Source organism: Ursus arctos, unplaced genomic scaffold, assembly GCF_023065955.2.
Source record: "Ursus arctos isolate Adak ecotype North America unplaced genomic scaffold, UrsArc2.0 scaffold_14, whole genome shotgun sequence".
NCBI lineage: Eukaryota > Metazoa > Chordata > Mammalia > Carnivora > Ursidae > Ursus > Ursus arctos.
This window is the reverse complement of record NW_026622808.1, coordinates 68712-75379: the sequence shown is the minus strand read 5'-3', so window position 1 is coordinate 75379 and position 6668 is coordinate 68712. Positions and strand designations below refer to the sequence as shown.

At 64.0% G+C, this 6668-nt stretch overlaps 1 protein-coding gene across 2 annotated transcripts in view; it reads left to right on the top strand.

Moving 5' to 3' along the window:
* Positions 1–2848: 2848 nt before the first annotated feature.
* The window catches only part of KCNJ12 (potassium inwardly rectifying channel subfamily J member 12), a 43710-nt gene continuing 39890 nt past the window's right edge, over positions 2849–6668 (top strand). The window contains exon 1 of one of the 2 annotated variants that reach the window (XM_044391756.3): positions 2849–3141. The gene's annotated coding sequence lies outside the window, so the exon portion shown is untranslated. The remainder of the gene's footprint in view (positions 3142–6668) is intronic. The other variant, XM_026521199.4, reaches the window with a different exon arrangement.

Here is a 6668-nt window from a genome sequence, read left to right as displayed (position 1 = left end):
GCTGGTTCGGGAGTCACCCCCATACGCCTGTTCCTCTGTGCCTCCGTCCCGCACCGTAGGGAGGCTGGTGCCCCACGTTGCCCAGCAAAGGCCTGGGTGTCAGGGGGCATAACAGCTGCTTCTAGGATATGATTAAGACCTGAATTCCAGGGGCGCCTGGGTGGCACAGCGGTTAAGCGTCTGCCTTTGGCTCAGGGCGTGATCCCAGCGTTATGGGATCGAGCCCCACATCAGGCTTCTCCACTGTGAGCCTGCTTCTTCCTCTCCCGCTCCCCCTGCTTGTGTTCCCTCTCTCGCTGGCTGTCTCTCTCTCTGTCAAATAAATAAATAAAATCTTAAAAAAAAAAAAAAAGACCTGAATTCCAGCCCAGCAGGTTGGTGGGGAGGGTGGGTTATGGACCCTAAGAGCCGTGGCCTGGGGAGTCAGGCTTTCACCTTTGCCGGACATTCTTTCCTGGATGACCCTGGGCAAAAAACATTTGCTGTCTCTGTGAAATGGGCCTGATAATGGCTCTGCGGGAGGCTCGGGGTCCAGAGACAAGACCCCACTTGGTGAGCATCTAGGTGGGGACCCTCCAGGGGTGAGGATGCGGGGATGGTAACCCTTGTCCCAGGAACTGCCAGAACCCTAGACACAGTGGTGCCTGAAGGCATTCCTGTCCATTCCGCCGAGACCTTGTGCTGAAACTGTCTCCCAGCTGAGGGGCACCCCGGCTCCTCTGGGGACCCACGGTGGGGCCTCGCGGGAGGAGTGCCTTGGGGCCCATTCCTCCTAGGGTGGCACTATGGCCTCTCTCCTCCGGGAAACTGGGCAGGGACAGTGGGGAGCTGAATCTCTTCCCTCCTGGGTCACTTCAAGGGAGAAAGAAGAGAAGTTTCCCGAGCGCTTTTGGTCCTCTGGAGGGCTGGTCTCTGACGAGGAGGTGAAAACCAGGACACTGCGTCCAAGTGAGGGCGGAGTGGGGCCAGGGCAGCCCTCAGCAGCCGTCAAGGCAAGGGGGCAACGGCTCTTGTTCTGGGGACAGGTCTGGCTCTGAGGCCTGGCTCTCCCTTCAACAGCTCTGACAGACAAGTGACCCCTCTGTGCCTCAGCTCCTTCATCTGAAAAATATGGCCAGCGAGCGTATGCACCCCAGCGTTGTAGTGACAACGAAGCCATGCGAGCTGGGTCCTCAGCACAGAGCCTCAGGCATCTCGACTGCGCGGCGATGTTAGCCGTTTTACCCGGCCGGAAGCTGCACCGAGGGCTCGGGGTCGACTTTATAGCCATGTAATCCTCGCTGCAGCCCCATGAGGTAGGAATGGCTATTATCCGCGTTTGATGACATGACCGGGACAGCAAGGCCCAGAGAGGTGAAATGACCCGCCTCCACAGCGGTCAGTAGAGTTGGTGGAATTCAAACCCTGGACGGCCTGAAGTCCGTGAGTTCTCTGGGTGGCTTAGGCCAGGCAGCCCCTGCCCGCCACCAGGGGCCCGGAGCCTGGGGCCGTGAGCCGGGGGCCAGTGGGGCCTGCAGACCGCGCTGCCTGAGCCGCCAGCAATCTGGGCGGTGGCCAGAGAGCCGTCCTCCTTGGTTAGAATCCTGCAGCCAGTCTCCCTGCTGTGCAGACACATAATTATATTTCACATTAAAGGGGAAGCTGGAAGCCAAGGGGGCCAGGGAGCCCTTTGAGGCTTGTGCTCTGGGCACAGACCTGCCTCCTTGGCCCAATTCTGTGGCCCCAAGGCTGAGCAAGGGGTCAGACTGGTGATAAAATGGGGTCTTCCTGGGCCAAGGCCCAGCCGGGCAGGTCCGTCTGCCAGGATGAAAGGCCTGGGCCTGGCGGGAGGCTGAGAGATCTGAGGCCCAGACAATAGGCCCCAGGAGGCTGGGAGGGTAGGGCGAGTGGGGACAGGCTAGGAAGAAAGCCTGAGCCTTGCAGGGGTGGCAAGAGAAGAGGGTCACATGGGGGTCAAGTCAGCAGAGAGAGAGAGAGAAAGAGAGAGAGAGGGAGAGAGACAGGGAGAGAGAGAGTAGGGGGGAGGAGCACGGAGGAGAAAGCAGGAGATGGGAGAAGCCAAACAGAGCACAAGATGGGGAGGAGAGAGATGCTATTAAAGAGGGGGAAATGATGTATGTATACGAGTGTGCATGCCTGGTGTGCAAAGAGAAAGGGTTCCATGGGAATGACGTACAAGCCAGGGTCTGTGTGCACATATGCACCCGTGCAGATCCCGCCCTGCATGCACACGTGTGAGTGTGCACGCACCTGTGCACCTGCAAACACCACACGTGTCAGGACATGCATTTTGCATGCTCGTGCGCCGGCGCCTGAGCTTGTGGACCCGGCCGTGTGCACGCGGGTGTGCAAGATTCCCTTGCCTGTGTGAGCTCTGGCCGTGCACCTGTGTGTGCGCGTGTCCCTGGAGGACATGCCTCTGTGTGTGTGTGTCTGTGTGTGCGCGCGCGCGCCCCATTGCGCAAGTGGCTGGCGGTGTGTGTGTGGGGGGCGGCCCGGGGCTGGGGGCGCTCTGGGCCAGGCTAGGGCCCCGGTGGGCGGGGGCAGCGGCGGCGCGGCGCGGGGCGGGCGTGCTCTCGGGCGGAGAGTTACAGGAGTTGCCGAGCCGGGTTCTGGTGGCAGCGGGGCGCGGAGCTGGGTGCGCGCCGAGCCTCTGCCTCCAGCCGCCTCCTCGCCCTCCATTCCTCTCTACCCGCCTTCCCCGGGCCTTGCCGCTGCCACCGCCTCCCTGGGAACGGTAGCCGGGGGCGAGGGGCTGGCGCGGCCGGAGCGGGCGGGGAGGCGCGGGGCGCCGGGGCGTATAGGGGAGCGCGCCCGGCCCTGCCCGGGATCAGATAACAGCCGGCGGGGGAGGGGGTGGGCCGGCCGCTCTCCCAGCCGGACGGAGGGACGGACGCCAGCCGCGCCGGCCAGAGCTAGCGCCCCGCGGCCGGGGGCGCCGTCCAGGCGCGCGCCCCCGACCCGCGGCTGAACTGGGGAGATCGGCGTCCCAGACCCACGCGCCCCTCGGCATGGAGCGCCCCCGGGGGCTGCCCTGAGGCGGCGGCGGCGATGCAGCCAGCGCGGCGGCTGCCGGGGCCAGGAACGGCCGCCCGGAGCTCGGAGGACGCGGAGCGCGCCGCGCCCGGGGCGCTGACCGAGGTAAGTGCGCGGCCGCCGGGCGCCCGGCCCCCCGGGGGCCCGACTCCAGCTCCCCGGAGGCCTCTCCCCGGCCCGAAGCGAGCACGAGGTGGTGCTGCAACAGGGAAGGTGGGGCGGGAGGTTTTTTTCTTCCTCTGGCTTTCTGTTTTTTTTTTTTTCCTCCCTTGGTGAGCCATCGGAGGAAATGCTGACTGCGAGCTTTTCTTCCCCAGCCATGTCTCCGGCTCCTGCCACCGGGGAACTTTGCTCCTCGCTAACCTTCGTCCTGGGGGCGCTCCGGGAAACTTTGAGGCGCCCTCGGCCCCCCTCTGGCTGACTAGCACATGGGGGCTCGGGAGGGAGCGTGGGGAGGCACTTTGGCGCGGGGCATCAGTCCTACGCGTGACCTTCCCTGAGACCCCGGGATGAGAGTGGGGGTGCAGAGGGGGGCGCAGCCTACGAGCGCCCCGAAAATGCCCCCAGGCCCCAGATCTCCGGGTCCTTGGAGCCTTTTCTCTTTCCCACCTCCTGTGCTCTAATGGAGTAAAAATATTCTGGAAATGGTGTTTTCTGCTAGCCAGCGAGCCGGCAACTCCAGCCGCACCTTTTTGCCTTTAGAAGTCGGCCTTGATCGCGGAGGGGCTGACCCCTCCACTGAGAAGCCCCCAGGGTTTCAGGGCAGGACTCCCCCCTACGTGCTCACCTCTGCTCTGGATGCCCTGTGGGGAAGTCGGGTAGGGAGCCAGGGGGTTCGGTGGAGTGGCACCTGGGGTGGGGATCTGCTGGGGGGGGGTGAGGGTTCAGATGGGAGTTGAGGCCCCAGCGCATGTCTGTGCTGTCTGTTCTGACCGAGTGTGCACTGGTCATGTGAATATTTTAAAACCTGTGTTTGGAATGGGAGGTCACAGCAAAGTGTTTCTTTGGAGATGGTCTTCTGTTCTGGGAGGTTCTCCTGCCTCCTCACAGCCAGGAGTTGCTGGGACTTGGGGCCACCCTGTTACCCATTTCCGAGGGGGTGTACCCGTCTAGGAGCACTGCACGGCCTGTGACTGTTTCTACTTTATCCTTTGCTCCCTCTGCCCAGGTGGGAGCCCTGGGATAAAAAGCCGGGGACCCCCTGGCCCCCATATCCACCTTCCGGAACCCAGGTTCACAGGCTCCGTCTCCCAGGAGCGTGGAGGCGCCCACATGCCGCCGCTGAAATCAGCAGCCGCCTCCTCGAGGGTAGAACCCAGAAGGCGTTAGCCTCCGGCCTACCCCTCACTCCTCCTTGAGGTGCCAAAGCAAGGCCCCTCCAGCTACCTCGCTGCGACCCCAGGCTCACTTTGTGCTGGGTTGCTTTTTGGTGGCCCCTCGCTGGAGCCTCCTCCGTGGGCCGCTGCCAGAGGGCCCGAGAAGGCCAGGGAGAAGATCCCAGCCCTGGGCCCACGGGAGGCTTGTGGTCTTTTATTTTGGTGGAATACACTCTCCTCTGTTCTGAGAAAATCACCTCTGTCCTCACGCCGGGACCCCAGAGAGAATCCTCAGAGAAGTCTGCCGTCGGGTTTCTGGTGGTCCCTTCCCTCCAGCCAGGGGACTGGAGGTCGGCCAGCTCAAAGAAGGGGACCTTGGAAGGGCTCCCTTCAGGTGGGGTCAAGACTCCTCAGGGAGAGTAGGGGGCCAAGGGGAGACCTTGCTTCAGCACTCCCGGGGACCAGCACGGGTGCTCCTGTGTGCCAGGCAGCAGCCAAGATCTCCCTTCTCCGCGGGGCGCCGCTGAATAGGGGGTACTCTGTAAATGCTAGGGGTTGGCACAGTGCTGACTTTATTGGCCTGTCCCTGGACCCCCCTCCCCACTGCACCCAGCTGCCACATCAGACTGCCTGAGGGCTTCCAGGTGGCTCAGGAGGGAGATGGGGTGCGGGTCGGTGCCTGGTGGAGGGATGTTCAGTGCGCTGTGCTGTGCTGGGAGGAAGATACTCCCAGAGAGGGCCAGGGTCTTGCCCAAAGCCACACAGCGAGTCCGGGGTTTGAGCAGACCCCTCCATCTTGCTCTTCGCAAGCCAGGGGGCTGCCCCTGTCAGGCCTCTTGACCCAGGGCCACAGTGTCTTCCCGAAGCCGAACAGGGGAACACTGGTGACCCTGCGGCAGGGAAATAGTGGGGACAGCAGTGAGGAGAGGAGTAACAGTACCGGCGACAGCAGTGCCCTGCGGTTATGCAGTGCTGGGCCTGACTCCGCCTGCGGGCGCTCTCCTCCGGCCCGGCCAGCCCTCCGGTGCCCCGGGCCACGGTTGGCAGCACCAGGCATGGCACCCGGAGGCCTTGGCGCATGTCTGGGGCAGAAGCAACTGTGTCGTCACTCCTGGCAACCTCTGTGGCCCTCGCCCAGCCCCGGGCTGCAGGCTGCCGGTGCCCCCTCGGAGCCCACCTGATGCCCACTCTTAGTCTTGCTGCTCCCAGGCCTGGCTCGGGGCCGGACCTGCCTTCTGACAGGTGCACCTGGTGTGTGTTGCTGGGCCCCCGCCAGGGCTTCGCCATGAGTGACACATGGGCACACCTGCCCCTCCCCTGGGGCCTGCAACTGGAGCCCTGCCACAGGCTGGCACCGAGAGGAGGCCGAGAGGGAGGTGGCTCGGGGGCAGCAGGAGGGATGGAGGCTGGGCCGGCGCACGAAGGTGTGGTGGGTGTGGGCTCAGTCCCACAGGCCGGCTGCGCCGGGGCTGCGGGCTGCGTGATAGGAAGACAGCACAGGCCGAAGATGAAAGAAAGCCAGCCGGCTGGAAACTGGGCCGCAGGCAGGGCACGGAGGTTGGAGGCTTCAGAGGAGCCCTGGGGGTGGGGTGGGGTGGGGGGTGGTGCTGGGCTGAGGCCGGCGGATTTTCCAGAGGAGCTGGGGCCGCAGGCGGGACCGGAGCCCTCGCTGGGCACTGGCTGAGGGCCCAGCACTCTGCCACCTGATTTAATTTCCTAATGGTCTGCCAGTCAGAGGGAGGCATTAGCTCCATTGTACAGACGGGAGATGTGAGGCCCAGGGAGGCACCGGGAGGGACTGGAACCCATGTCCCTCACATCCTGAGCCCTGGTGCTCTCCCAGGGACAGAGCTGCACCTTCCTTCACTCCAGAAACCCTGCCCGGCTGCGTCCGTGTGCCCGGCTGGCCGCGCGGTGCCCGCCTGCCGTCCCCGTGGCCTGGGATGTCTCCCGCTGTCTCCCTGGCACCCGGTGAAGGCCCGGGCCTGCAGTAGGTGCTTAGGAAGTGCTCGGCGGGTCTGTGTGTGGGCTGCTTTCTCTGGCCGCAGAGGCCGCAGTGGGAACTCGGTGGTGCCGTGAGCTCTGGCAGGCCGCGAGCTCTGGACGGGGAGACACTGGCAGCCTCAGCGGAGGCCCCAGTGCGGCCGCTGGCATACAGAAGGTGCTTAATAAACTGGTGTTGAATAGATGGAGACCCGGCCCCTTCCCTCGAGAATCTCACTGTTTGGGAGGAGGCTTTGGGGCAGACAGCCAAGGTGAGTGAGGCCTGCGGTGTGACTGTGGCTGAGTCACTTCTCTTAGTGTTCAGTTTATCAT